The following is a 7,797-nucleotide window of genomic DNA, read 5'->3' on the forward strand; positions in this document are numbered from 1 at the left end:
TGTACAAGTTTTCATTTTCACGGACCACTGTTCCAAAGATCCGTCAGACACCTGTGGGGGGTAAATTCTCACTGCACCCCTCATTACATTCCCTGAGGGGTGTCGTTTCCGAAATGGGGTCACATGTGGGGTTTTTTTTTTTTTTGCGTTTGTCAAAACTGCTGTAACAATCAGCCACCCCTGTGCAAATCACCTCAAATGTACATGGTGCGCTCTCCCTTCTGGGCCTTGTTGTGCGCCCCCAGAGCACTTTGCGCCCACATATGGAGTATCTCCGTAGTCAGGAGAAATTGTGTTACAAATTTTGGGGGGCTTTTTTTCCCTTTTACCTCTTGTGAAAATGTAAAGTATAGGGCAACATCAGCATGTTAGTGTAAAAAATTAAAAATTTTTACACTAACATTCTGGTGTAGACCCCAACATTTCCTTTTCATGAAGGGTTAAAGAAGAAAATACCCCCCAAACCTTGTAACGCAATTTCTCCCGAGTACGGCGATACCCCATATGTGACCCTAAACTGTTGCCTTGAAATACGACAGGGCTCCAAAGTGAGAGTGCCATGTGCATTTGAGGCCTAAATTAGGGATTTGCATAGGGGTGGACATAGGGTATTCTACGCCAGTGATTCCCAAACAGGGTGCCTCCAGCTGTTGCAAAACTCCCAGCATGCGTGGACAGTTAACGGCTGTCCGGCAATACTGAGAGTTGTTGTTTTTCAACAGCTGGAGGCTCTGCTTTGGAAGCAGTGGTGTACCGGACGTTCTTATCGGGGGAGGGGGGCTGTGTAGGGGTATGTGTATATGTAGTGTTTTTAACTTTTTATTTTATTTTGTGTTGGTGTAGTGTAGTGTTTTTAGGGTACAGTCACATGGGCGGGGGATTACAGCGAGTTTCCCAGCGCAAAATTTGCTGCATCTCAAACTTGCAGCGAGAAACCCACTGTAAAAGCCTCGCCCATGTGAATGTACCCTGTACATTCACAGGGGGGGGGGGGGGGGGGGGGGTGCACCAGCTGTTGCAAAACCACAACTCCCAGCATGCATGGTCTGTTGCATACTGCATGCTGGGAGTTATAGTTTTGCAACAGCTGGAGGCACACAGGTTAGGAAACACTGAGTTAGAAACAGACAATGTTTCCCAACCAGTGTGTCTCCAGTTGTTGCAAAACTACAACTCCCAGCATGCCCAGACAGCTGAAGGGCATGCTGGGAGTTGTAGTTCGGCAACATCTGAAGGGCCAGATGTTGCTGAACTAAAACTCCCAGCATTCATGGACAGTCAGTGCATACTGGGAGTTGTAGTTTTGCAACAGCTGGAAGAGCACAGATTGGAGACCATTATACAATGGTCTCCAAACTGGGGCCCTCCAGATGTTGCAAAACTACAACTCCCAGCATGCCCAGACAGCCAAAGGCTGTCTAGGCATGCTGGGAGTTGTAGTTTTCAGACTCCTAGAAGCAGCAGTGAAGATCTTCACTGCTGCTTCTGAGGACCATGTACTTACCTGCCGGTCCTGTCGCTGCTCGTCCACGTGGCCGGTCCCGCGCTGCTCCTCGGTCCCGCTGCTGGTTCGGGTAAGGCCGCCGGTCCCCGCGTGTACCCCCACCAATGCCGCGGGGGATCTGAACTTTCACCCTAGATCACTGTGATTGGTCCACATTGGACCAATCACAGTGATCGCTGACCAGGACCATCAATGGATGGTCCTGGGGGTGAAGCAGAAGTTGTCCCCTGCTGGAAACAGCGGGACTTCTGCCAGTTAACCCGTGCAATGCTGCGCATCGCCGGGTTAACTGAATGTCATTTATAAACGTTGGGATGCGCGAACGCACTGCACAACCCGACGTTTATATATGACATTCTGCGGGAAGGGGTTAATATCTTAGTATTTTAGTATCTTAGTAAAGCTGGGCTGGCCGGTTAGGCAGGGTTTTGTTTATGAGGTTTTGTTTTTGGTTCTAGAGTATTTCTTATTTATGTTATAGCTGGTTAAGCTTGCTTTGTGTTTTGTATTTAATAAGTTTTGTATTTTTCTAATAAAAAGAGTGTCAGCAGAGAGCACTGTGGTCAGATTGGAAAGAAATCCAAAAAGAAAATAACTTCCTCTGTAGAATACAGCAGCTGATAAGTATTGGAAGGATTAAGATTTTTAAATAGAAATAATTTACAAATCTGGCAAATTTCCCCAACCTCAAGGTTAGTGTTTAACCACTTAAGGACCTAGGGCGTATGGATAAGCTTTGACGTCCTGGTACTTAAGGACCCAGGGCGTATCCATACGCCCGTGGGAATTTCAGTCCCCGCCGCGCGCCGGGCGGGGACCGGGCCGGGTTGACTGCTGATATGAATCAGACCCCCCCTCCATCGGTGATAGGCGCAAATCGCAAGTGAATTCACACTTGCGATTTGCGCCGATTCCGGGTCATACGGGTCTATTGTGACCCGGTGACCTGGAATAGAAGGGGGATTGCGGTTGTCTAAGACACCCACGATCCCCCTGTAGGCATAGGAGTGAGGTGGCAGGGTTGCCACCCCTCCTATCCCTGCCATTGGTCTGCTATTGATCGTCAGAGGCGACGACCAATAGCAGACCGGGGGCAGGGGGGTTAACTTTCGTTTTCCCCGTCCTGCCCACCCAGAACGGGGAACCGAAGGGGACCGGGCGCCGACGTCCACCTACCCGTCCGGAGGCTGCGGCGACGTTGATCGGCGGGCGGCGTAACGTGCTTCTGAAGAGGACGGCTCCCGGGATCCTACAGAAGCCGGTAAGTTGATCTGGAGGGCTACAGTCTGAGACTGTGGTCTCTAACTGTAGCCCTCCAGATGTTGCAAAACTGCAACTCCCAGCATGCCCAGACAGCTGTTTGAGCATGCTGGAATATGTAGTTTTGCAGCAGCTGGAGTGCTGCAGTTTGAGACCACTATACAGTGGTCTCTAAACTATATCCCTCCAGATCTTGCAAAGCTACAACTCCTAGCATGCCCACATAGCTGTTTGTTGTCTGGGCATGCTGGGAGTTGTAGTTTTGCAACATCTGGAGGTCCACAGTTTGGAGATCACTGTGCAGTGGTTTAAAAACTGTAGCTCTCCAGATGTTGCAAAACTGCAATCCCCAGCATGCCCAGAAAGCAAACAGCTGTCTCGGCATGCTGGGAATTGTAGTTGGGTACCTCCAGCTGTTGCATAACTACATCTCCCAGCATGCCCTTCGGTGATTAGTACATGCTGGGAGTTGTAGTTTTGCAACAGCTTGAGGCACACTGATTGGAAAATACTGAGTTAGGTAACAGAACCTAACTGAAGGTTTTCCAACCAGTGTGCCTCCAGCTGTTGCAAAAGTACAACTACCAGCATGCACGGTCTGTCAGTACATGCTGGGAGTTGTAGTTTTGAAACAGCTGGAGGTTTGCCCCCCCCCATGTGAATGTACAGGGTACATTCACACAAACAGGTTTACAGTAAATTTCCTGCTTCAAGTTTGGGCTGCGGCAAATTTTTCGCTGCAGCGCAAACTCCTAGCGGGAAATTCACCGTAGCACGCCAGTGTGAATGTACCCTAAAAACACTACACTACACTAACACATAATAAAGGGTAAAACACTACTTGTACACCCCCTTACACTGTCCCCCCCCAATAAAAAATTAAAAACGTCTTGTACGGCAGGGTTTCCAAAACGGAGCCTCCAGCTGTTGCAAAACAACAACTCCCAGCATTTCTGGACAGCCACTAACTGTCCAGGCATGCTGAGAGTTTAGCAACAGCTGGAGGCACCCTGTTTGGGAATCACTGGCGTAGAATACCCCTATGTCCACCCCTGTGCAATCCCTAATTTAGTCCTCAAATGCGCATGGCGCTCTCTCACTTCGGAGCCCTGTCGTATTTCAAGGAAACAGTTTAGGGCCACATATGGGGTATCTCCGTACTCGGGAGAAATTGCACTACAAATTTTGCGGGTCTTTCTTTCCTTTTACCACTTGTGAAAAGGAAAAGTTGGGGGCTACACCAGCCTGTTAGTGTAAAAAAAAAAAAAAAATTACACTGACATGCTGGTGTTGCCCCATACTTTTTATTTCCACAAGCGGTAAAAGGAAAAAAAGACCCCCAAAATTTGTAACGCAATTTCTCCTAAGTACGGAAAGACCCCAGATGTGAGCGTAAAATGCTCTGCGGGCTCACAACAAGGCTCAGGAATGAGAGCGCACCATGTACATTTGAGGCCTAAATTGGTGATTTGCACAGGGGTGGCTGATTGTACAGCGGTTCTGACAAACGCAAAAAAATAAATACCCACATGTGACCCTATTTTGGAAACTACACCCCTCACCGAACGTGACAAGGGGTATAATGAGCATGAACACCCCACAGGTGTTTGACGAATTTTCATTAAAGTTGGATGGGAAAATGAAAAAATATATATTTTTTCACTAAAATGCTGGTGTTACCCTAAAATTTTCATTTTCACAAGGGAAAATAGGAAAAAAGCCCCCCCAAATTTGTAACCCCATCTCTTCTGAGTAAGAACACACCCCATATGTGAATTTAAAGTGCTCTGCGGGTGAACTACAATGCTCAGAAGAGAAGGAGCGCCATTGGTATTTTGTAGAGAAAATTTGTCCGGAATTGAAGGCCACATGTGTTTACAAAGCCCCCATAGTGCCAGAACAATGGACCCCGGACACATGTGATTTCCATTTTGGAAACTACACCCCTCACGTAATGTAATAAGGGGTACATTGAGAATTTACGCCCCACAGGTGTCTGACAGATTTTTGGAACAGTGGTCCGTAAAAATGAAAAATTAAATTTTTCATTTGCACAGCCCACTGTTCCAAAGATCTGTGGGGTGTAAATACTCACTGCACCCCTTATTAAATTCTGTGAGGGGTGTAGTTTCCAAAATGGGGTCGCATGTGGGGGGGTCCACTGTTCTGGCACCACGGGGGGCTTTGTAAACGCACATGGCCCTGACCATTCCAAACTAATTCTCTTTCCAAAAGCTCAATGGCGCTCCTCCTCTTCTGAGCATTGTAGTTCGCCAGAACTTTCACAGAAAGAAAGCCGTTCACTAGGGCATCTTGGTCATTAGATCGGTCAGCCTGGTCCCAACCGGAGTGGTTGTGGTGCAAAACTGTGCAGCTAGGAAAAAAACGCCAGTAAGTGCCCGCTGCATTCACCAGCACAGAAAGCCATATATGCCAGCTGGAAAGCTGCCACATAAATGCTGCACGTGCTGTATGCCGCAACTATGCAAATATATCTAGCACAGCCTGCAGCCTGTTCACACCTATTGTGAAAACATTCATTTCAGCTGGGATTACACTTGGCGTGTTTGTCATAAAAAACACCATGCTCGCTGCGGGCACATGTTAGGTTGGAATCAATAGGGTAATATGAAACACCAGACACTAATGGGGGTTTCTTCATCCTTTTATGGTGTTTTTAGGCTATCAAATCTGTGGGATGCCGAGAGCATGTTTTTTTTTTATTTTTTGGGGGGGGGGGGGGTATTTTCTCACTATTATTTTTCTATAGAAATCCTTCAGTGAAATGATGAAAGAATCACATGACTTGTAATTAGAAAAGCCAGAGGGAAAAAAAACACCAAAGAAAAAACACTTCCTATAATAATAATAATAATAATGATGATGATAATAATAATACACATTGGGACAGATGTTTGAAAACCTGTGCAAGGGTCAAGTGGACCAGTTGCCCATAGCAACCAATCAGATTGCTTCTTTCACTTTTCAGAGGCCTTTTTAAAAATGAAAGAAACTACCTGATTGGTTGCTATGGGCAACTGGTCCACTTTCCCTCTTCCCTGGTTTTGATAAATCTCTACGACCACGACCACTTTAAATCAATGGCTGCTGGGACGTCTGGCTAGTGACATCCTTCGCTCCAGACCACAACGTCAGGGACGTCACTCGTCAGACGTCCCGGCGGCCAGTGCTGCTCATTGAGCCTACCGGAGTAGCATTGATCTATGTAAGAAACCTATGGGCCCAGGCTGTTGGGGCCACCAAATGATATTACATATACAGAATGTCTGGTTAGGAGAAACAAATATAACGCACCCACAGGGAGTGGTGCCATTTTAATAAAATTTGTCAAAAACCTTAGATAACAGTCATACAGAATATATTAGAAAGCTTTTTTGATTTTCAGCCAATCAGAGAGCAGCACTACTGAAATAGAACTCCCAGGAGGTAACAGCGTGTCACACATGTGATGTCATAACCATTGTCCACCAAAGAGCAGCACTGAGCAGAAATAACACTGCTCCTGTTCATTCTCCATCAGTGAGGGGCCGGTGCTGGACACTGTGTAGGGACGCGGGAATGCAAAGTCATACACATGACTGTGACTGGTAAGTGTTACATTGTTGTGTCCAAAAGATCTTTAGTGCAGTTCCATGTGTATTTCTATGATAAACATGTAAATAAGTTATCTTTTTTTTCTTATCTTAGATGCACTATCTCCAGGACATGGAGTAGCATTTCTGGACCTACAGCAAGACGTTGGATGAAGGCATAGCCCCAGAAATAACACTGGTCCTGTTCATCAGTGAGGGGCCGGTGCTGGACACTGTGTAGGGACACGGGAATGCAAAGTCATGCACATGACTGTGACTGGTAAGTATTACATTGTTTTGTCCAAAAGGTCTTTATTGCAGTTCCATGTGTATTTCTATGATAAACATGTAAATAATCTATCTTTTTTTGTCCCCTATCTTAGATGCACTATTTCCAGGACATGGAGTAGCATTTCGGGACCTACAGCAAGACGTTGGATGAAGGCACAGGCCTAGGAATCATGCACATACACAGAAACATTTGCCCAAATTATAGAGGTAACCTCCTTTAGTATGCCCAGAGGAAGGGCCATACAGTAGCCATGGATTCCCTACAGGTTTCCTCCCCTCTGGAGGTTTTTCCTGTCCTGAGTATTAGTTACTGTACGCTCTTTGTGAGTGATGGGAGGTTACAAAAAATACCCTACACAAACATTTTAATAAATTATAAATAAAGTTCCCCTTTTTTTTAAACTGTTCTTTGACTTGTTCGACTCATTTATTTATTTCTGTGTGTGAAAATAGAGTTAGCAAAACATGGATGACCAAAGCTGCTCTCCTGCACGATCTGCATAATGCGGTGCGGAGAGAGGCAACTGGTGCTGGGTGGTGCAGTTTATGAGGCAAACGTAGAACACCCAGCAAGTTCCATGCACAAGCCTTTTTCTGATGAATGGGACTCATGCAGGGAACTTGCTAGGGGTCATACGGTTGCAAAGGATCAACTTTTGGGTACATGAACTGTCCCTTAAAGGGGTACTCCGCCTCTAGATATCTTATCCCCTATGTAAAGGATAGGGGATAAGATGTCTGATCAAGGGGATCCTGCTGCTGGGACCCCAGCAATCTCTATGCAGCAACCAAAATTCTAAATAGTATGTTTAGATCACTGGTTCCTGTGGCAGAATTCGTGACATCATGCCACACCTTCTTTTGACATCACACCACCTCCCATAGACATAAATGGAAAGGGTGTGGCGTGAGGTCACGACCCGCACCACGAGAACCCAGAGTTCTAAATATATTATTCAGAACTCCGGGTGCTACATGAAGATCGCGGGGGTCCCAGTGATCAGTCATCTTTTGTCCTATCTTTAAGGTAGGGAATAAGATATCTAGGGGCAGAGTACCACTTTAAGGAATTAGAGAGTGTAGGCATGCCTTACAAGCAGGTAGAAAAAGAACAGCTGGGAGAAATGACAGGAGACGAAGCAATGTTTG

At 46.3% G+C, this 7,797-nt stretch overlaps 1 long non-coding RNA gene across 1 annotated transcript; it reads left to right on the forward strand.

The window, feature by feature from the left end:
- The first annotated feature begins 6,299 nt into the window (after window positions 1–6,299).
- LOC130368214 (uncharacterized) lies at window positions 6,300–7,033 on the forward strand. The gene is made up of 3 exons (XR_008892367.1): window positions 6,300–6,372; window positions 6,473–6,637; window positions 6,741–7,033. It is a non-coding gene; the product is annotated as an uncharacterized LOC130368214 (long non-coding RNA).
- The last annotated feature ends 764 nt before the right edge of the window (window positions 7,034–7,797 follow it).

Source organism: Hyla sarda, chromosome 4 (genome assembly GCF_029499605.1).
Source record: "Hyla sarda isolate aHylSar1 chromosome 4, aHylSar1.hap1, whole genome shotgun sequence".
Lineage (NCBI taxonomy): Eukaryota > Metazoa > Chordata > Amphibia > Anura > Hylidae > Hyla > Hyla sarda.